Genomic DNA, 23,966 nt, shown 5'->3' on the forward strand with positions numbered 1-23,966 from the left:
ATCTTCTTCATGGCAAACATCTGAGGTGTTACACCGAGTTCCCTCTCCTGCTGTTTGGCGAGAGAGAGCATCACCTCATCAGGAATCAAGGTGGAAAACAGCTAAAAGTTAACAAGCCGTGAAACACAGATACCGACTCAAACCATTAGCCAACCAGTTAACAGGCCACTGATGCTCATTACTTCTCTACAGCCTGCCAAAGGTCACATTGTGACCTTGAGCTTCTCTCTGTTTCAATCTCATAACCTCTAGTCATAAAATACATGTAACCCGAGTGTAATTTTAAACCTTCAATTCCTCTGATTTTCTACTCTTTTGCCTTTTAGCCTCAAATCTCGCGATGTTTTAATAGTATTATGATTGATTCTCGCGAGATTATCGTTTAGCCAATCGCGGTTGAGTACTGGGGTCACATGTACCTTTCCAGTTTACCGGCTAGGTATATTAGCTCAAGCAAAAGGGCGTGAAGGGTAGAACGCGTTGGAAGGAGCAGAGCTGGCAGGAGCCCATTATTGTGAGCCGGAAAGTGAGATGAAAAAGATCCGGTAGTATGACACAAAACTGCGGAACTGGCCAGGTGGATGGTGAGCTAAGAGACCAGGCCTAGAGCCAAAGAAAGATTTCACCTGTTGGTGACAGAGGACTGCTTGCTTCTCCTACCAGCTGGGTAGGAGAATCCTACGGAGAACTGTTCCTTCTTTGATTGGACTTTCAATTACCCAGGACGTGAACCACGCCCTGGATACTCGCCTTGTTTGTGACGGGATTAATCCCCATTCGGGGTGGATGGACTAAGGGGTTGTAAGATGAACTTTGGGAACGATTGATTAATTTGTTTTTTCCCCTTTGTTGTGTTTCTTCTTTTCTCCTCTGTTTTCCTTTTTATTTCATTGTTTTGTTTTTTTTCCCTTGATGGCCATTTGCATATCCCAATGTTGTGGTTGTAAATATGTATATATGATTTCACATTGCAAATACAAAACACTCGCAGCTGCAAAACTCTAGCCTAACTGCTCTTTCGTGAGTCGTACCTATTCTTCTGAAAGGAAACTGGCCTATTATCTTGGTTAAAAGCCATTTATATTGAATAACAATTTAGATTGTCTTTTCAAATATGTTACATACATTAGTGGTGAGCTAGCCAGGAGCAGTTGTATAGAAGCTGGAGTGTTGCAGTTGCTAGTTGTTGCTAATATGGATGTTTTGGTGAAATGTGGTTTTAAAATACCTAACGCAGTGTTGATTAGACATGCAACGAACTCAGAGACTGATAATGAAGTGGCTGATTTTCTGACTGGATACGGGTCAATGGAAAAGTTTGAATTTATAACTGATTCTGACTCAGATTTCTATAACTGCATAATTTTTGAGTTTTCATCAGGGAGTGCGTTGGAGAGGCTGCGTAAAATCTTGCCTTACACGTATGTTTGCCAAACTAAAAAAATTACTTATGAAATTGAAGAGCTGTCAGTAGTTTGCTCCGAGTTAGAAACTAAAATAATAACTGAAACATACCTGAGTGAAATGAAAAATGTGGCTAAGCTTACAGGTCAGGATTACACAGATGTCTTCAGGCGTGTAATGTCTCTACTGGGCCAATCCATCACTGAACTTTGTCCAGTCCCATCTTCTTTGAAGACTTCCCCAGAAGAAGAGGATTTGGCCATGGCTGCTTCCCTTACATCAAAGATGGCAACCAAGGGTGGTTTTCATCTTAAGCCAGAAGATGTCGCTGCAGAGGATGGGGAGTCGCCACATGTTCAACCTGATCCTGCCGCACATTATACGTCACGTCCTTCTGGACCTTTGCCAGCCATGTCTTTGTCAGATATCAACCCACCTGGAGTCCAGAGGTATGTGGTTGAGCATATCATGAAAAGTGATGACAATGCAATACACATGTCCTCATTGAAGCTTAGATCATTTTCTGGTCGAACTCCAAGACCACAACATGAAACAGACTATGAAACTTGGCGATCCAGTGTTGACCTACTGTTAAAAGACCCTGTTGTATCAGAACTACAGCGTTCTAGAAGGATATTTGACAGTTTGTTACCACCAGCTGCAGACATGGTTAAACATCTTCAACCGGATGCTCCTCCTTTAATTTACCTCAGAATCTTGGATTCTGCCTATGGAACGGTCCAAGATGGCGATGAACTGTATGCAAAATTCATGGAGCAGTTTCAAGACGCAGGTGAAAAGCCATCCGTTTATTTACAACGCTTGCAAGTGACTCTAAACCATGCCTTACGGAGGGGTGGAGTATTGGCTGCTGATTTTGAAAAGCATCTGCTGAATCAATTCTGTCGTGGATGTTGGGATAACACCTTAATTTCTGAGCTCCAGCTTAAACAGCGCAAGTCAAAACCACCGTCTTTTGCAGAATTGTTGTTGTTGCTAAGAACAGAAGAAGACAGAGAAGCTGCCAAAGCTCAGCGTATGAAACAGCATCTTGGTTCCAGTAAACCCAGGGCTAGTGTACATTTACATCATGCTTGTGCACCAGTTGAAGAACAAAGTGCTTATGATAATTTGACTGTTATCACCAAGCAACTTGCCAAGCAGTTGGCTGATATACAAAAACAATTGGCTGCTCTTACAAGTGTTCAGTCTGGTCAGAACCCGCCCATTTGCCAAAATCTATGCATGTTGCCAAGTTCAGTCAGTCTCCACAAACTAGTAAAAGTGTGTCTCAACCCTCTCTCAAAAAAGCATCTTCATCACACCAAGCCAGGTTACTGCTACAACTGTGGGGAAGATGGACATATAAAACCTAAGTGTGACAACCCTCCTGATCCTTTACTGGTTGCTGCCAAAAAGAAACAGTTAATGGAAAAGCAGAAGAAGTGGCAGAAAATGAACCCGCATAGTGCCCTGTCGTTAAACTGAATCAGGTTCTCGTTGAGGGCGAACGGGAACTGCAGAGGACCAGCAAAGTCCCACCAAGCAGACACCTATAAGATGCACTAATTTGTCTCATGTAACTCCTGAGGCTGCAGAATTGCCACAAGGGTTGATTGGCTCAAAATGTACTGGTCAAGTAATAATAGCTGGGAGCAAGTTCAATGCCTGTTAGATACAGGATCCCAAGTTACTACACAATACCAGTTTCATTTTACAATCAGTATTTTTCTCATCAACCTGTGAAACCATTAAGTGAGCTATTACAAGTAGAGGGAGCTGCAGGCCAAGCTGTCCCATACTTAGGGTATATAGAAATGACGGTCATTTTTCCCAAAGAGTTTATTGGCACTGATCTGGATGTTTGTACTCTGGCACTTGTGGTTCCAGATGTTAAAAGTGGAACTCAGTCCCATGTTCTGATAGGAATGAACACTCTTGATTCATTGTATGACAAACATCTGAAAGATGAACGTGTTAGTTTTAGCCCAGCAAAGTATTGCTATAAAGCTGTTCTCAAGCTGCTTCAGTTGCGTCATCAGCAGACCCAAGAACCCAGTGTATGTGACGTAGCATTAGATAGTGAGTCGCCTGCAGTTATTTCAGCAGGCCATACCAGAGTTCTAGAAGGGAATGCCCATACCAGCTTGCTGCCGGTTAGCAGTTGGGCATTAGTTGAGCAGCCATCTACTCCTTTGCCGGGAGGATTGTGTGTGAAAAGTTGTCTGGTGTCATTGCCCAAGCATACACCTCATAAGATCCCAGTGGTTATCACAAATGAGTCAAAACAGAGCATAACATTGTCACCGTCTGCTATTATTGCAGAAAATTACAGTGTCACCTCAGCTTCTTTCTGAGGTTTCCTGTAGTAATGTGCAGCTCAGGAACACTGACAAAGTTGATCTCCAGTTTGAATTTGGAAATTCTCCAGTGTCTCCTGATTGGAAAGATCACATTATTGCTAAACTCAAAGAAATACCAGAAGTGTTTTCTCATCATGACCTTGACTTTGGATGTACTGATCGGGTGAAGCATCACATCCATCTTCATGATGAGACCCCATTTAAACATCGTGCTCGCCCTATACATCCAATGACATTGAAGCTGTTTCGCAATCATTTGCGAGTCTTTTGGAGACAGGGGTAATAAGAGAATCAGAGTCACCATTCTCTTCACCGATAGTAGTTGTTCGGAAGAAGAGTGGAGATGTTCGGCTTTGTATAGATTATAGAAAGTTGAATCTACAAACAGTGAAGGATGCCTATGCATTGCCAAATTTGGAAGAGTCATTTTCAGCTCTCACTGGTTCACACTGGTTCAGTGTTCTTGATCTGAAGTCAGGCTATTATCAGATAGAAATGGAGGAAGGTGATAAGCCTAAAACTGCATTTGTGACTCCACTTGGGTTTTGGGAATTTAATAGAATGCCCCAAGGTGTGACTAATGCACCAAGCACTTTTCAGCGTCTTATGGAGAAGTGCATGGGTGATTTGCATTTAAAAGAAGTTTTAGTCTTCTTGGATGATTTGATTATTCTCTGACACTCTAGAAGAGCATGAGAGTAGGTTGATAAGAGTGCTGCATCGACTTAGAGATTATGGCCTTAAATTATCACCACAAAAATGTAAGTTTTTCCAAACTTCTGTGCGTTATTTAGGCCATGTAGTTTCTGAGCATGGGGTTGAAACGGATCCAGAAAAGATAAGTGCTTTAAAATCCTGGCCAGTTCCTCAAACTTTAAAAGAACTGCGATCATTTCTCGGATTTGCGGGGTATTACCGCAGGTTCATAAATGGCTACGCTGCTATTGCTAAGCCTCTAAATGACTTGACAAGGGGGTATTCTCCTGCTCGCAAATGTGTCAGTAAAACAACCATCACAATGAAAAACCATGATGCAAAACAACCTTTTAATGAAAGGTGGACTGCACAGTGTCAATCTGCTTTTGAAACATTGATTGACAAACTGACTACAGCTCCAGTACTTGGTTTTGCTAACCCAAGCCATCCTTACATTCTGCATACAGACGCCAGCACCACTGGGTTGGGAGCTGCTCTTTATCAAGAACAAGAGGGAAAGCTACGAGTTATAGCATATGCTAGCCGAGGGTTGTCTGCCAGTGAAGCTAGATATCCAGCCCATAAATTGGAATTTTTAGCTTTAAAATGGAGTGTAACTGAAAAATTCCATGATTATCTTTATGGCTCCAGTTTCACTGTTGTTACTGATAACAATCCATTAACATATGTCTTGACCTCTGCTAAACTTGATGCTGCTAGTCATCGATGGCTTGCTGCACTGTCTACATATGATTTTAAATTGCAGTACCGTGCTGGCAGCCAAAACAGAGATGCTGATGCCCTCTCCAGGAGACCACATCCCCAAACACCTGACCCACAAAGAGAATGGGCCATGGTGCAGCAATTCATCACAACCCATATGAATGAAATGGAGGATGCTACAGAACTCACCTCAGCTGTGACCAGAGCCATTTGTCACAGCTGTCTACTGAGAGGCCAAAGTCCGGATGGTCCTTTGGAGAGAAACATTACTCTAGTGGAAACTGTGAGTATGACCCCTACAGTTCTCCCTGACTTATACATGGATGAGACCCAAGGATTGCCAGTGCTTCCATCACTGTCCCTTCATGACATCAGGGAGAAACAGAGAGCTGATCCTGTTTTGAAAGAAGTTATTCATCAGCTTGAAACAGGAGAGAAAATCCCTCCAACTGTCAGGGCTGAGCTTCCTGACCTTCCTCTGGTGAGAGAATGGAAACGTCTTGAACTAAAAGATGACATTTTATATAGGAGGAGGCAGGATGGTGAAGTCCTATCATTTCAGCTTGTGTTGCCAGAGGAATGCCGTTCTGTTGTTCTTTCAAGCCTTCATGATGATATGGGGCACATGGGGATTGAAAGAACACTTGACCTTGTAAGAGCTAGGTTTTTCTGGCCACACATGTCTGTAGATGTAGAAAACAAGATTAAAACTTGCAATCGCTGCATTCGTCGGAAAGCTTTGCCAGAACGAGCTGCGCCATTGGTGAATATCCAGACAAGCCGGCCACTTGAGCTCCTGTGCATGGATTATCTATCAATTGAACCTGATAAAAGCAACACTAAAAACATTCTTGTCCTCACAGATCATTTTACTAAGTATGCTATGGCTTTTCCAACAGCCAATCAAAAAGCGAAGACCGTTGCAAAATGTCTGTGGGAGAATTTTGTTGTGCATTATGGGTTTCCTGAACGCCTGCACACGGATCAAGGGCCTGATTTCGAGTCTCACCTCATTAAAGAGCTCTGCAACATCGCTGGCATTAAAAAGTCACACACCACGCCATACCATCCCCGTGGGAATCCTGTTGAAAGGTTCAATAGAACTTTGCTCAGTATGCTGGGTACTTTGGAGCCAGAGCAGAAAACTAGATGGAAAGAGTATGTCAAGCCACTTGTTCATGCTTATAATTGCACCCGAAATGAGGTTACAGGTTTTACTCCATATGAGTTGATGTTTGGTCGCTGTCCAAGACTTCCTGTTGACATGGCTTTCAACTTGCCTGTCAAAGAGTTATCATCTCAATCACATTCTCAATATGTGCAGAACCTGCGTTCTCGGCTGAAGGAAAGTTTTCAGCTAGCTTCTAAAAATGCAGAAAAGATGGCAAGAAGAAACAAGATTCGTTTTGATCAGAGAGTAAAATCAGCAAGTCTTGAAGAAGGTGATAGAGTATTAGTCCGAAATGTGAGGTTCAGAGGCAAGCATAAACTGGAGGATAAGTGGGAGACAAACATCTATGTGGTGATTGGTCGTGTGGGTGAGCTTCCTGTGTATATTGTAAGACCAGAACAGATCCCTCTGAAGGGACCCGGACTCTGCACCGCGACCTTCTTCTCCCTTGTGGATTTCTTCCTCAGACTGAAGTTGACCCACCAGTTTCCACACCGGCTCATAGGCCGCAGACCCGCAGTCTACAAGAACCAGTGGAAGAATTGGAGGAAAGCCCAGATGAGGAGGATGAGGACTGGAGGGCATCTCGATTTTCAGTTTTACCAACTGTGAAGGTCAGTGTTGAGGGGACATGCCCTACCCAGCCCATAAATAGAGTCTCAGTTCCTGAGATGGAAAAAGAGAATCCTTCATCTGATGAGGATAAGCCGTCTCTACTGTTTGATGCTATGGATCCACTTCCAGCCCTGGAAAAAGTTCCTTCACAAGATCAGATGGACCCAGGAAATTCACCTGAACTTGAACATGTTCCTGAGCTAAGCCCATCTGAAGATTTGGAGAGCCATGGCCCAGTAGAGACATTACCAAATTCGACCATGCATCATCATTCCACAGAATCACCAAAAGATGCTCATCAGGCTAGTGATGGTTTAAAAGCTGAACAGTCAATTCGTCGGTCTAGTCGAGAGCCAAAACCAATTAAGCGCTTTCAGTATGCTGCTTTAGGAAATCCTTTAATTTCTGTAGTGCAAAATCTTTTACACAGTCTAGCTACTGCTTATGGTGAAATGGTTGCTGAACCTGTTTCAGATGCTCCTGTGCGTCATAGTGTTCAGATAATTTAGCATGCACCGGGGTTGCATGGAATTAAGGGGGGAGGATGTAACCCGAGTGTAATTTTAAACCTTCAATTCCTCTGATTTTCTACTCTTTTGCCTTTTAGCCTCAAATCTCGCGATGTTTTAATAGTATTATGATTGATTCTCGCGAGATTATCGTTTAGCCAATCGCGGTTGAGTACTGGGGTCACATGTACCTTTCCAGTTTACCGGCTAGGTATATTAGCTCAAGCAAAAGGGCGTGAAGGGTAGAACGCGTTGGAAGGAGCAGAGCTGGCAGGAGCCCATTATTGTGAGCCGGAAAGTGAGATGAAAAAGATCCGGTAGTATGCCACAAAACTGCGGAACTGGCCAGGTGGATGGTGAGCTATGAGACCAGGCCTAGAGCCAAAGAAAGATTTCACCTGTTGGTGACAGAGGACTGCTTGCTTCTCCTACCCAGCTGGTAGGAGAATCCTACGGAGAACTGTTCCTTCTTTGATTGGACTTTCAATTACCCAGGACGTGAACCACGCCCTGGATACTCGCCTTGTTTGTGACGGGATTAATCCCCATTCGGGGTGATGGACTAAGGGGTTGTAAGATGAACTTTGGGAACGGTTGATTAATTTGTTTTTTTCCCCTTTGTTGTGTTTCTTCTTTTCTCCTCTGTTTTCCTTTTTATTTCATTGTTTTGTTTTTTTTCCTTGATGGCCATTTGCATATCCCAATGTTGTGGTTGTAAATATGTATATATGATTCACATTGCAAATACAAAACACTCGCAGCTGCAAAACTCTAGCCTAACTGCTCTTTCGTGAGTCGTACCTATTCTTCTGAAAGGAAACTGGCCTATTATCTTGGTTAAAAGCCATTTATATTGAATAACAATTTAGATTGTCTTTTCAATATGTTACATACAGCTAATAGATTGTTAGCTGTATAGTTAAATAACTATTTGTAAAGTTATGTTGTTGCATTATTTAAACTGCCTTCACAGAAAAGCCCACCATGTTTTTCATTCATTTATAAATGTTGCAGTTTCAAGCTGAAAAATTAATTAACAAGCTAATATTAAGCTTAAGATTAATATTTAGTTTGCTAATTAAATCTTTACTTTGAAGCTAAACGTTTAGTGAATGATCAGAAAATGTCATTTGAGGCAAAATATCTAGCTTCAAATTACTGTTCAGTTACCAAGCTAAATATTATTGCTAAATATTTATACTTGACTATTAATCTGATTGAGCATCATTAATACCGCATGCAAATGTAGAAAGGTTAGGGTTTCATTAATGTTACTTCAGAACATGAACTAATTTTTGCACAAGAAACTAGCAACTTCACTGTAAATCTATCCTTCTCCATTTGAAAGAATCTGAGCTGAAATTTTGAAAGTTTTCATAAAATAAAAACACAGAATGCATGCTGACGGCGTGTTGGTGTCCATGCTGGCTGCAGGGTGACGGTGCAGCGGAGCCAGGAGGATGCAGAGGAGGTGGAGCGGGAGCGGCGGAGGAGAGCCAGGGAGAAGCAGAAAGAAGAAGGGATCCTCTCCTTCCCAGAGCCCCGGCAGCAGGACGGCACGCACAGCACAGAGTGAGTTCAGCACACACCATTCAGAAGAGATGAAAAACATATTTTTATTTTACAGAACTTATTAAACACTTTGATACGGAAGCTGAGAGCAGATGTTTTCCATATGTACTTTTTACCAGTGGTTTTCCCAAAATAAAGTGTTAATTTCTTGATGGTTTTCTTGAGATAACAAGTTAACATCCTGTTTTCCACATGTATTTTCTTTAGATTACAAGGTTATTTTCTTGATGGATTTCCCATCTTAAAAACTTGGTTTTCTTGAGAAGATTGGTGTGTTGAAACTCACTCCATCCATTATAATTCACGAGAATATTTGAAATTAGCACATTATGTCGAGAATCATGAACACAAAACGATTAAATTGATTCTGAAACATTTGCTGAAAATTGTTTATTCTACTAGTTGTAACTTTACACTTATCAGTGTTTTAAGTAATTTCACTTTGTGTTTGGAGAAAGGTTTCAGTTCTTGTTTTCTGTGCTGCTTGTTTCATTCCTCGGCCTCGTTGTTGTTCTGTAGCTTTGCAGGTTTGGAGCCGTCTGCCACTGGACATTTCGTGCCAACCACGCATCAAATCGCTCCACCTAGAAGATGTTTTGCTCCCACTTTGACTGCTGATCCTGTAAAGTAATTTTCTTTGATCCATTTGTTTATAACATATACTCCAATAAGTACAACCTATCAGCAGGAGGCAGCATTGAGTAATTTACTCTTATTTGTCAACAATTAGCGGAAGCAGAAAGAGTAATACACCTGAATTTTTTACATTTTTTTATGAATATCCAGATATTTTCAAAAAAGAATGTAAGAAAAATTAGCTGGTAAGCAATGGCATGAATTGGTTTGTTTACAGGTGCAAACTGTTGTAATTTCTTCTTTAAAAATACATCTGGTCCACTTTTAGATTAACAAAACATGCATCCATAGATCCCATCTATTTGATTTGAACAACACATCAAGCATATATTACTGTCTCCAAGGATCCGTCTGATAACGTGAGCTGGGCTGAAACTGGAGACTCTGTTTGATTTTTCCATGGTTACCGTCTCTGTTGACATGGAGCTTGATGGCACAAGTTCTGTCCACCATCTGCATCTCCTTTGTGTGACATCAGAAAGCCTTGGATGCTTGATTAGGAAACTAAGCAGCAGCAGGAGCCAGTAAACACTCACACACTGCAAATCACTTTCATTATTTGTCCAGCTTTAACGTCTCTGGGAAAAGTTTTTCCACCGAAAATCATTAAACAAGACAACCGGACCAATACTCAGACTAAAACAAAACATTACACATTACCGAAAGCTTCTCTGTTGTTCTGAAATGTTTGGTTCATGCTGGCTGGAAACTTCTGCTTCCTGTTTATTACATCCATGCGTAGCATCAACGTTTGCCTAAATTGAACTTTGTCTTTTTGTTGATTCCCTCCAAATCATTAGATAATAGAAAAAGCTAGTAGAAAAAAAGTTTGCTCACAATTTGCATTTACAATTGTACGTAAACGTAGCGAATGGTCATTTATGGTGCAGCCACCCCAGTTCTGCTTGGTCCATTTTAATAAAACTCCAGCTTGTTTGGGGAAGTGTGAATGCTAACTAACCTCAATCTCAGTTTGGTTGCAGTGAAATCTGGTCTGGTTTGAATTTATATGTGAAAAGCAAGGACAGCAGAGAGTGCAAAGCAAAAGCAGGATTTGGACTACAGCGCAGGGCATTCTGGGTAATAAAAAAAAAAACAAACAAATGTGCTAGCCAAGCGCAAGCAGGAGAAATGGTTCCTTTGTCTTTTTTTTACCAAAGACAATTAAAAAAAACCTAAAACATTAAAATCTGGCAATACTCCATCTTGTTCACATTTTGTGAAGTTGCTCAGTGTCTTCCTCAGGGGATTTCATGTCCAGTGATTCTTGGTGCAGCGCCCCCACAGGTGAGGGAGAACAGGTTGCTAACGGGTCTGAATCATTTGACACAGCGCAGTGTGAAAGAGAACCACAGCAGCTGAAAACGTAAACAAAAATGCAAAATCAAAGGAATCAAAAGCGTACATTATAAAACTGCAGAAGCTTGCGGGTAGCGGTGCATGCAGCTTTGTGGACTTTCCTGGAGGTGAAACAGAAACTCTATGTCCCAAACATTTCTGGTCTGTTTTCAGGTCCGAAGAGGAGCTGAACCTTCCCGCTTTGTCCTGGAAGAAGATGAAGGTTTCAGCGACTGGAGTCACAGGTTGGAGAACCGTCATGAGACGGAGGAGCAGGAAAACTGCAGGGCGAAGGAGCACAAACCGCCTGCAGCATCAGAGTCTGAGGGGTATAAACATGAGGATGATGAGGAGGGAAGAGGAGAAGATGGAGGAAGGAGCTCTGAGGAAGATTCAACACGACTTTCAGAGAAGGTTTGTTCTCTGTAGAGTTTGTTTCATTGAGTAAAAACAAGCAAAAAGTATTTCTGAGGATAAATGCTGCTGAGCTAAGATCAATTAATGCAGAACAGGGGCGTCACTAGGTTTTAAGGACAAGGGGGGCTTTGATCCGAGGAGGACGTGAGCAAACGCTCCGGTGTGTACGAAATGGAGAAGTTGCTTTCCCCTTTTAAAATAAAATTCAGGGTATTGAAATATCTTCTACTACAAAATATGAACGTAAACAGTTAATCTCTAGAAAACAATTTTCTAACAAACGTTGCTAAGATTAGCTTCAGTTTCCCTAAAATGGACTGCTGAGGCCGCTGATACAGCACTAATTAAAGTTCCTCTCTGCAAGACTTTCTGTTTCTGTCAGTTTAAAACGTAAGGTTGTTTAGCCGCAAACTACAGAAGAAGATGTTCCTTCATTTCTGCTCTGGCGTTTTGCAGACATGCAGCTCCCAAACTCCAGTCAGGACGTCGTACAGCTCCTCCGTCTTCCTGTCGCAAGACGCCAGGCAGCATCACGCCGCAGGACATCCTGCAGACCGGACGTCATACCTGGCAGCAGGGACGATAAGGACCAGGTGAGGCCCACAGCGCCCCCTAGAGGAGGGGTTCCCAAACCATGACAATGCTACAAAATATGTTAACAAACATCAACTAGAATGTTTTTCATTCACTGTTCAATAATTACATTTATTCAGCATAAATGCTGCATCATAGCTTCTAATTTTGGTTTAATTTTATTATTAGATAATATATTATGACTTTATTACCAGATAAAACAAGTTTTCATCACAATCCTCCCCTGGAGCCTCACTTTGTAAAATAATGTCATAAGGGACAAGGACAATTTTATTTCTTGATTATTTCACAATAAAATAGGAAATACAGCTTGGTATGTTATTTAAAAATCCTTCATAGAAACATGTTTATATTTTCACTGAGAAAACTGGTTCAAAATCAATATGTTAACAAAATCCTACAAATGATTAAGTGTCCACGAAAGGAATGCTTGGTTGTTGCATTTCAGACAATATTTTTTTCATATTTAAAAAAAGAATTGAATTATTTGTTTATTTGCATATTTTAATGTGACTCTAACACTAAAAAATCTGCAGAATATGCCTTTTTGTATCTGATTAATCAGTTAATTAGAATAATCAACTTCTCTAATAATTATTTGTTTCAGCCTTACCAAAGTATCACAACTCCATTAAAGTGAGGTAGAATTGAGAAACCAATAAATCCTTTCAAAAGCACTTGAGATATTTAGTCAAATATTTTTGCTTCTATGTCAGAAACTTGGACCACAGTGGAGGAGCTCACCGGCTGGAAGTGGATGAGGAGCAGAAGGCGCAGGAGGACGAGGAGGAGGAACAAGAGGTGAAACAATCCTGCAGATGCAGCGACAGACTTCAGCTGCTGAAGAAATTCAGGAGGAGGAAGACGAGCGAAGCCCCACAGGTGAAAACAGAGGAGAAATCCACATCAGGAAGCTGCAGACACAGAGGCCAGCAGAGGGGGAAGAATATCACGAAATGAAAGACAAGGTTTGCACAAAATGCTGCTAAATGAATCCTGTTATTATTTTCAGCAGGTTCATTTAAAACTTTCACGTTTTGAGTTAGAAAAGGCAACACGCTAAAGGCGAATACTGGATGCTCAGCATTCACTAAAACATCCCAAAATAAATTAAGCTAATTTAGATTCTGTTTTAATGTTGATATTTTATCCTTCTGTAAATTATTCACTTCAGATTTGATTTTCTTTCTTTGTTTTTATTTTGCTCTGGGCCTGTATGTGCACACATCTGATTCACAGAACCAGGTGTAGTTCACACTCCGACCACTAGATGATGACAAAGAGCTTCTAAGAGGATTCTAAAAACATTGAGTTGATATGTAAACGAAAAAGGTATGAAGCTAATTAGCATCAATCGTCCATTAGGGGCTAAGATTAATAATCTGTTCACGCAGATTAATAATTCCTGCTAATCCTCTCACTAGACGATTTATTCTGATGAACATAACCAACAGCACTCCCTTTCCTCAAAACCTGAGGATATAGTTTTATCATTTATTGTCAGAAACGGTTCATGAAAAGTGCTGAAACATTTATTGTTTACTTATAGTTGAAGATTAAATAAAATTTTTCTCATTATAAAATCTGCTTTAACCCTACAAAAATAACTTTAAACCTCTGCCATCCAAAATAACTTTTGTGGATGGAAGTGGTTGAAATAATAAAATACTCTGTATTTCATTTTGCTCAGACACTGATAAAAAAAAAAGGTAAAATTAGATGTCATACTTACAGGAACATTTTCTCATGTTACAAATGAAATGAGCTACTAGTGGAACCAGAACTTTTTCATCAATTTTAAGAAATTATTGACTTAAAAGAAGCTCCTATATCTTATTGAAAAGTTACTTTTGAGTTAGTTTTGTATTAGTTCAAGTGTAGTAAGATAGTTACACTGGAAACTAGACCAAAATCCTTGGCCAGAGTTTGTCTTTTTGCAGTGTAGATAAGAAATCTGGGTTTGAATGTGACTGTTAGTTGAGTCACACATTTCCACCTCTCTGTCTTTAGTTTCATAAAGGACTCAAACATGTGTGGGTCTTTTCTAATAAGCTACAGTCTGGCTTCAAGGCTGAAAGCAATAAAACCAGAAGAATGTTGCTTTGGCTCGCACAGAGCTGAAATGATATGTTACCTGACGAAAGCAGAGATGATGTCAGATCCCAGACCAAATTCCAGTTTTTACCAGCAGCTCATTTCCTGTCAGTCATTAGTCTTCTGCCCAACAACGCAGTGAACAAAAGCCATGCAAAAAAGTGCAGATGCACATAATCACAGGTGAAATCCTCTCAGAATGAAAAACTCCTCAAGAGCAGCTCTCTGTTTCAGCAATCAGAGGAGAGCGAGAGGAGATGGGATGAGGTGAGCGGTGGGCCGACACCGTCTCACCATAACAGCAGCGAAGGCGAGGAGTCGTTAAACTGCTACGGCCCCATGAGTCCAACATTCAAGGTAACCAGTAAAAACACAGGCGTCCTGCTCAGCACATCTGTTCTGCTTATTTTTGGCTGCATCTCCTCAACAGAAACTGCTTTGATGAGAGAAAGTGATGTTCAAAATGCTTCAACATCTTTTCTTCTTCCTCTGTTTGCAGAAACTCCTCATACAATTCTACCCAGTAAGTAAAAATAAAAACTGGATTTTCTTGCAACCCAATTTTATTTCTCTGACCAAAAGTTTGTTTGATTATTGTAAGGTTTTTGGCAACCAAAATGCCTTAGTTTTTTAATTTTTAATTTTTCCCATAAAGGAAGTCAAAAAATGAGAAACATAATCACATCAGTGTTAGTTTTTCTTTTATAAAGAATAAAGGTTTGTTTGCAGCCCTAATGTTAGTCAAGGCGATTGTGTCGGTTTAGAGCCTCTTGTGGTGAAGAGCAGTATTACAAAAATAAACAAAATATGTTTTTTTTTCACATCTGAAGGAGTTTTTTTTCTCTTTCTTAAGAAAATTTGTTACTTGGCAGATTAAGTTTCTCATCGAGTTTTTTACTATTATTTTTACTTATTTATTGTTTAAAATAAAAATAATTAAATTGGAAGAGTTTATTCCAGAGGGAAAAACAGATATAAACTTCCCATCAGAGTTTGTCAGACGATTTGAAAACTTTTTGTTTTACATTATTTGCCCTTCGGGGCTTCCGTACTTCTGTGATATGTCTTCATTGTGTCCTCATTGTTCTGTAAAACAAAACAATCTAAATGAACTGGAAACGGTGTGAATTGAACAGAAGTTGGATCCACAGCAGATGAGAATATGAGAAATAGGGAGAGAAAGAAAGGTTACAAAACAATCTTTATAAATGTTATGAAATGACATTTCATGACATTGTGTCTCTCAACAGGACGAGGTGAAAGGTCGAGTCTCACCGGATGGAAAATGTTCGGTGAGTTCAGGCCTTGATCCCACATGACAGAAGAAATAAACCTTTTGTTTTTGAGCAACTGCTTGAAAAAGGCGCCAAATCAAGAAGCTGTCCATATATGCATCTTTAGGTTGTTAGAAATTTAGATTCATAATTTATATGCACACATACAAATAAACATTATAGGTATCAAAATGTGGTAGAATAACATTTTTAAGCGTTTAAACCAGTGATTCTCATGTCTTCTTTGTTTTTTCCTCAGATAACAGAAAGGACTGAGTCTCTCAGAAAAAGGTAAACTTAGAAAATATTATTGATGCTATTATATATTTAAAATGGACCTGGATTTATAATAGTGAATTCATTATATTAATTTTCTTTAAAGAACATGTTTCAAAGCTTCCCACTGCTCAATGGTTCATCAATGCTCTTTAATCTGTGCACATTTATTTTTTCATTCTTCATTTTTGAAGCACCAGCAACATAAAGAAGACATTCCCACGGCTTTCTGTTTCTAAGATCGATAAGCGATTGGAGGAATACACGCACGCTCTTGAGGTAAAACCATCTCTGCTTTTGCTTTTTAATTATTTAGAGATACTGTTTAATTTGAACTTCTTGATATCAAGCAATAAATAATTCACATAGTCATATATTAACAAATATTTCTATTTTACAAAAAAAGTATGTAATTATTTTTAGTCTCAGTTGAACAAATTTATTCTCAGTTATAAAAACAGGATTTGGGTTTCTTTCAAAACATTTGAAACATTTGCTTGCTTGAAAATTTAAAAAATGAGTAAACAAATTCGTGTTATTCTTGATCTGCAGCTGGGCGACACAAATGTCCCAAGCGGCACAATTTGGCATAAATATCTCAGTATTTTTATGGAGTTAAATTGGGGCCAGAAACGTTGTTCAACATGAAAAGAAATTGAAAATGAAAAAAATGTTTGTAACTAAAAGAAATTTAAACTGAAAAAATGTTTGCTGCTTTTACTTTCTTTTCTTTTTGTTTTTATTTGAACAAACTTATGGCCGTGATTTAGCTCCGTAATCTGCTTGCTTTTCTGAAGGTTTCCTCAAAGGAAGGAAGGTCGAGCTGTCAGGCGCTGACCGACCTCACAAGCCCCACTGAACCGGTCGCATCGAAGAAGAATCTGTTCGAGGCCGGAGACGCCTGGAACCAAAACATCGTCTCCGCCGCCGCATCCAAGGTCAGGAGCAAAACGATCCGCCGCTGAACTATATGCTTTTCCAAGAAAAATGTTTCTGGAGATTTCCGAGGCATCTTGTTGTAGATTTTTTAGAAAAGCAGTTTTTCACACCTGTTCCAGGACGCAGACGGTTTAAAAGTTGGCGTGGCCGACCTGATCAACCAGTGGGTGAAAGGAGGCGAAGATGGAAGCAGGAGCGGCTCACCATCAAAACCAGCAGTGAGCTGGAGCTTCTTTTTATTTCAAGCACAACATCAGCTTCTTGCCTTTACCTTCTTTTTAGTTTGGCTCCATAAATTAAAAACAATGGTCAACAATTTAGGATTCAAATTTCAGAAAATAAATTGCATCAGTTTTCTTGCATTAGCTCTGAAGGAAAGTTTCAGAAAAAGTCACTGCAAAAACAAATAACATTGTCAAGTATTTTTGCTTAGTTTCTAATGCAAATATATTTGTTCACCTTAAATAAAACCAGACTGATTTAAAAGTAAATTTTCAATGAGATATAGGACTATAATAATAATCCCTTAATATTGAGGGAAAAGTGCTACTTAAACTGGTTAATTTTTTTTCACTTATAACATGAAAAAAAAAATTTGTTAAAAGAAGAATCTGTTTGAAGCCGGACAGATTCCTTTTTGACTTACTGACATAAAACAAATCATGCTTAAAAATTACTTGTAAATTAAGATATTTACACTAGAAACCAAAATACTTTTAAGATTTTGTGTTTCTCAGGTTTGGAGGAAATACTGTCAAGAGAAAACAATTTCCTGAAAATGAAAAGTTCATCACAGTATGAACATTAGAATAATTAAAATTTTAAATTTCCTGAAAGCGGACAGTCGCCGGTCATCCCGGATATAAACTCCACATGTCTGCAACTTTCTACAAGCTGCTCCCCGGAGTTTTTATGGGCATTTCTGAGCTGGATTTCCAGTTTTCCAAGTCTGTAGATTCAGGTTGAGGAATTCATTACAATGTTCCTTTTGCCTAGAGTCAAACAACTGACAACACCCTTCTTCAGAACATCTGTATTTACTTCTAAAGGCTTGAGGTATTGCTCATCATGCTCAAAGTGGCTCAACTGGAAACATGGAGCTTCTCCTGCCAGGAGCGTTTAAAGTAGAAGATGAAACAGCTTCATCTTCAAATTCTCTTGTCATGTTGATTTATCCAAAAGCTGCTCTCATTGGTGTCTTATTCACTGCCTCATGTCTCCACATCTGGTGTCAATCCGACACAGTTTGTCAGGCGTTTGGCAGTTCATTCAGACAAAGATGGCTAACCTCTGTTTGTGGTTCTGCCTGGTTTTAGGAAATAAGACCTGGTGGCGTTTTAAACAAGAAGAATTTATGGGAAAGCCTCGGTGACACATTACCTTCAACAAGAGACGGAAAGGTAGTCTGCAACTCCACTGAATTTCTCTTCATCACATTCATTTACGTGTTTATTTTTAAACCAGCAGCCAGAAACCTTCACCTGGGACAATCAATCTTAACATCTGGCACACATCTGTTGTTTGTAATGTCTGGGGCTGGACTGTAAACCAATAACAATAGACATAAGATCAATGTCAATAGATGGGTCAATATTTAATATATAGAATATTAACTGAACTCTGACCCAGAACCACACAGCATTCTGGGAGATGTATGCAGAAGAAACAGTTTGGCTTCACACTGCAGCCTGAAGTGGCCCGGTTCCGATTCTTTGTCAGATCGGATTTGCAGTGTGAACAGCCAAACGACCTCAAAATATCCTGCATGGGCAGTAGAGGGCGCAATATCGTCAGCGTTCTCAGTGTTTTACCAACCGCCATAAAAAGAAAAAGTGCTCTGTGTTAACGGAAGTTAGCATAGATGCTAATGGTGGAGCATAGCTTACACATTTGAAGTTGTTGTCCAACCAGAGCAGCATATTAACAACTTAATCCTAATTATAGTCCTTCATGGTTGTTGTTTTTCTTCCTGCTTTCCAGCACGCAGAATAGTGACATTTGTCGTGTATCGTGGCGTACAGGTCGGAATGCGACCTGCACGTTAGGCCACATTTGAATCGGACACCCAAGTGGCCTGGGTCGCATTCGGAAAGAATCCGACCTGTGTTGTTCAGACTGTCATGAAAAGATCGCATACAGGTCTCATTACGTCGAAAAAATGGGAATAGGGTCACTTCAGGCTGCAGCCTTACTCACTGATGCTCTTTTGGTTACCAAGCAACAACCTGTTGAGTAACTTGCGCAGCAGCAGTTTACGATTTTGCTTCAGTGCGTCTTAACTGTTTAAAAATAAAAAACAAATCCGTGGAGTAAAAACTGTGGATGAAACAGGAAAGACCAAACCACCAGTTAGCATTAAAAAAAAATAAAAAATCAATAATTATCAATATCAACTGATACAAAACATTGATGTTGCTTTTCAGCCATATTGTCCAGCTTTACTAATGGCTAAAGCATTTGTAAATTATTTTCATCCCAATTTTTAACTTTGCTTTCGAAATTATTCTAGCTTATTCTAGACATTTAATTTGGCTTTATTTGTTTTTTCCTTTTAAAACACAAAATATGTCTGTAAAGTAATAGTGCTATAAGAAAAGTTTTGGATGAATCTCTGAACATACAGTGCAGATGTCTATGAAATGCACATTATTAATACTGTTTTCTCATTAATTTCAGGAAAACTCCACCAAGAAATATAAATATGTGGTAACAGGTCACGGCAAGTATGCAAAGGTTTCTGGTAACGGCTGCAGTGAAGATGAAAGCTGCCAGGCAGGTGAGAAGTGTCTTTAAATGGTGGATAAAAAATTATAATTTGATTTAATCTAATTTAGTGTTCACAATTTTATCTGTATATGTATCTTTTTGTGTTGCTTCTTGTTTTATTTTTGTATGAAAGTAGCTTCCTATATTTTTCTTACATTATATTTTAGTAAGTGCGGTTGTGACAAAATGGGTGTGTCAAAAAAAGGAGAAAAATCTTGTTATTTTGGCACTTTGCAAGCAGAAATACATTTATATATATCTACAAATATAAATAAATGAAACAGCTAAACATGTTCAAATAAAGGACCATATAACTTTTATTATGGGCAATATAATAAAAGAAGACAAACAGACAAATAGATTTGCTCTTTATATATTCTAAAAAAAAATCAGACAGTTTACAAGATAGCATTAAACAGTGATGTGATAAACAGGGCTTTGCTCATTTTACGTTTTCTTTACCATCACCAAGAAATGATCATCATTTCTACAGTTTTTATTAAAGAAGGTTTTAGAGACAATGGGATTTATATGGTTAAATTAAAAAAACTGCTTTCATCCATACGTCTTCTGAAAAATCTTTTTCCATCTTCTTGAGTTTTCCTACAGTCACACTCTTCTCTACCATCTTCTTCATCCTAACGACATCCGGGTTACTATCAACCAGTGGCAGCTGGTGGTGATATATATATATATATATATATATATATATATATATATATATATATATATATATATATAAAATGCCAGTTTTTAAAGTTTAGAACGTTTCGAGTTCTATGACATCTTGCAAGGCTAATACGAACCGAGTACCTGGTACCTGTTCTGGCCCATTTCCTCCTTTTTTCCTTTCAGAAACCTACAGTTACTGTAACTCATTTCAACTTTATTCGTTTTCTTTGTTAGCAAACGTTCTGTCCTGTTAATCCAGGAATGTAAAAGCCCTTTTTATCACGTCAAATAAAACCTGCCTGTCTACAACACACTTAAAACTTAATTACTTTAGAAAAATAGAAAAATGGAGCATGACAATTTGTCTACAATTCATGCATCCCAAATAATATCTATGGCACCATTAACAGAAAACAGAATCTACCTATAAAAACTACAGAATAAATGTTTTGTCTTATGTTTTATTCTCACCCAAATTTCATCCTTATTGAATTTGTCATAAAAGTGCAACAGTGTTGTGTATGTAATTGAACCTCTTGCAGTAAATGTAACATTTTTTTTCTGTCTTGTTGGCATTCTTCAAAATAAACTTTAAAAATTACCAGATTTGAAACAAGTATTTGAAAAGTGTATAAATGCACTTACTACATACAACAGTTTTGATTTAGTACAATCAGATATCCAACTATTTTAGCTCACATTTCTGAAATATTCCTTCAGATGGCTTACCTATTCTGAATTGTTATTTTGGGATAAATCACCCAAATGATGGATCACATCATCCATTAGCCTCATCAGTTACATCAATGTTTTTAGTCGGACCGAATCCTTTCGCCGTTCTGTTGAAATCCTTACGTTCTTCTTCCTGAGATTTGCGTTTTATCAGCCCTATTTCAAAAGCTGCTGCTATTTTATTCAGTGGCTTTTCTGCTGCTTCCTTCAGCTTCCTGGCATTAAACCGAGGGCTGTACAGTAAAATTGGCAGCCGGTTGACAAACGATGGCATCGCTGCCTGGTCGTCTTTGGAGGCCTTTTTTGTTTCTGAATCTTTCTTGTTGGAATTGATTTGGTGCATGATTTTTTCTTTGGTAGAAAACATTTGGAAGAGGAGTGCATCCCACATCTTTAGTGCTTTGGGTCCTTCTTTGTCCTGAATAACTTCCTGGTTCATATCCAGGTCAGCAGGCGGCATGTCCATCATGTTATCGGTTATTCCGTCGCTGCCAATAGGAGTGACCAGAGGTTTGTCCATGGGATCAGGAAATTTGGGTTCCTCTGGCTCGACAACCATGTGCTTTTTTAGCCTTGTCCACCCACTGAGCTTCCCCTTAAGGCCTTTTAGCTTCTGGGTTGGCTTTTGCTCAGTGGATGAACTTGATGTTCCCTCTGCTTCCGACTTTTTCTCAGTAGCTGAAGATGCAGTTGATCGTTGACTTCATGAAGGGTTCGACTGCTGGCGTTTCCTTGGCTGTACTTATAGCCTTCAGAATGTCCTTGCCTTTGAGTCCAGTTTTTAGCTGAGATGACGGTGATGTTCCTCTGTTTTGGAGATGGAGCTTTTACTGAGACTGAGGCCTGAGGCAGAGAGGCAGGAGTGGCAGAATCAATCACAGCATCTTTTACTATGGATGGTTTCATCACACTGTCTGCTGCTGGCTGTTCAAGGGAAGCATTCTCTACTGGTTTCTCATTATTCAAGTGCGAACTAGTCTGGATTGAATTGACGAGAGGCTTTGAAGGCTCTGGCTTTACTAATGAGGGTTTCATTTCTGCCACGGCAGAGGAAGGTCTCGATTCTACTAGCTCAATCGACGGATCTGCTTTTAAAATTGATGCCCTGTTCAAAGCTGAGTCACTGGCCATACTAGTTTTAGTCATTAGAGAGGAAAGAGTTTCTTCTCGGTTTGAAAATTGGATGGTTTTCATGTTTTCCGGTGGGGAAATTAGTTTTATCTCATTGACCGAAGAGTCATTTGGTGGAGACTTTTTAGTTTCTGGTTTTAAGATACTTTCTTTGACTGACTTCTCATGCTGCTGAACCACACTGTTTGGTGTAATATTTTGAAAGGCGTACTGGGAGAGTGTTTCAGTTGGTTTATAGTGGTTGAGGAAGGGTTTGTGTTTGCCAAACTGTCCAAAGTAACAGGATTTTGATAGGACTGGGGTAAAGTAGGAGTGTACGTTTGTATAGGCGTGTAACTCACCCTTGGCTCAAGTAATGGAGACGCTCTTATTGCTGCCCATGGTTTATTTGTAATTGGAGGACTATATGGGGCTTTGAAATCTTTGTTAGCTTCTTTGATAGGTTGGATGATTTTAGTAGAGTGTTCATTTACGACAGCACTTGGAAAGGATTGAGGATTCTCATTTGGGGCGTTGGTTTGGGATATTGTTGGGAGTTGATTAGGATTACTAAACTGTTGAGATGTATTTACTGGTAAAGGTATTTGATTGGGCTTTTCAAATTGAATATTTTCACTTAAACAAAATATGTTACTCTCAATTTGACCTGATGCATTGGGCATCTGCGCTTTCATTGTGAGTGTCGAAGAATTTTTAGTTTTTGACGATGGACTTGCTAAGCATTCAGGATCCATATCTGGCTCAATAACAGCATAATTTTCCTTTACTGTAGTTTTAATCATTTGGTGCATAGGTACGTCTACTGATCTGTTTATGTACTGAAGATTTTGAGACACTTTACCATCAAGAGGCCCAATGACTGATTTCTTATTCATTGAAGATTTTGACGCAAAATGATTATCTAATCTGTCTGATTTTATCTGAGGACTTTTTGGTGGGATTTGCCTCATTGTGGGGCTGGAGGGAACCATAGTTTTACTAGGTTGCTGAACATTAAGCATTGGTTTAACAATCACTGCTGACTCTGCCAATGTTGTTAAAGATGCTTCCATGTGAAGTATGTTTGGAATTGTGTTTTCAGTTGTAAGAATATTGTCAACATTGCTGCAGAACCCAACATTTGATTGGGCTGTCAAGTGTTGAGTAGCTCCATTTTGTGCAGATAAACTTGTGTTTCCAGGTAATTTATTGGATAACTTACATTCATTTATTGGCATACTCATGTTCCCTATCTCCTTTGGTGCAAAGCTTTCTGCTTTGGTGTTTGCTGAAGAAAAATGTGGACTCACTTGAGTGTTTAGACTATTCTTTGTTGTTTGTGTATACATTTCTGTAGATGTAAATGAAGTTGCATGGAGAGTTTCTGCTTGCATGGCTTGACTTGGGAAATGCCACCCCATGTTATTTTGTGTTTTTACAAGCACGTTCACAGGTATCATTGTTAGCTTTTCTAGCTCTTTCATTGGCATGTGTGGATGGTTTGTGCTGGTTGTAGCTCCAAGTGTGATATCTGTTTTGTTTCTGTGGTAGGTTTACTTGGTAAAATATTTGCATTCAAAAATTAGATGGGAACGAATTGAAGTTGTTTTTAAGAGCTTGGTGATTTGTACAAACTTGAGTTTCTGTACTGTGTGGATGCAATGTTCTTGTGCTTGTTTTTGGTGAGGATATTGTGCAGATATCGTACTGCCCAGAGCAAACAGATGCTGTCACAGGCTCATGAGGAAGAATCAGTCCTCTGGTAGGGATAAGAGGCTCTTTGGGTATTTTTTCATGTGTGTGCTCTGTAGATGACAATGTGTACCCTATATTTGTTTTATTTGGTAGAGTAATGCTTTTGCTTGCTTTAATTTGGTATTTGAACTCAGCATCGTTTCTGTCTTGAATACCTTCATTTGTTTTACTAGACAGCTGGATTTCTGAAACCAGTTCAGCAGACTCTGTACCTGAAATAGCTCTGCTATTTATAACTTGACTTTCTGGGAATTTACTCTGTACCTGGGCCATAGGGTTTGGAAAAACTTTAGTTTCCCAGTCTGCTGGA

At 39.3% G+C, this 23,966-nt stretch overlaps 1 pseudogene; it reads left to right on the forward strand.

Moving 5' to 3' along the window:
* The window catches only part of LOC129354119 (non-muscle caldesmon-like), a 36,033-nt pseudogene that overhangs the window by 6,953 nt on the left and 5,114 nt on the right, over window positions 1–23,966 (forward strand).

The sequence above is a fragment of the Poeciliopsis prolifica genome, unplaced genomic scaffold, assembly GCF_027474105.1.
Source record: "Poeciliopsis prolifica strain line A6 unplaced genomic scaffold, Auburn_PproV2 SCAFFOLD103, whole genome shotgun sequence".
NCBI lineage: Eukaryota > Metazoa > Chordata > Actinopteri > Cyprinodontiformes > Poeciliidae > Poeciliopsis > Poeciliopsis prolifica.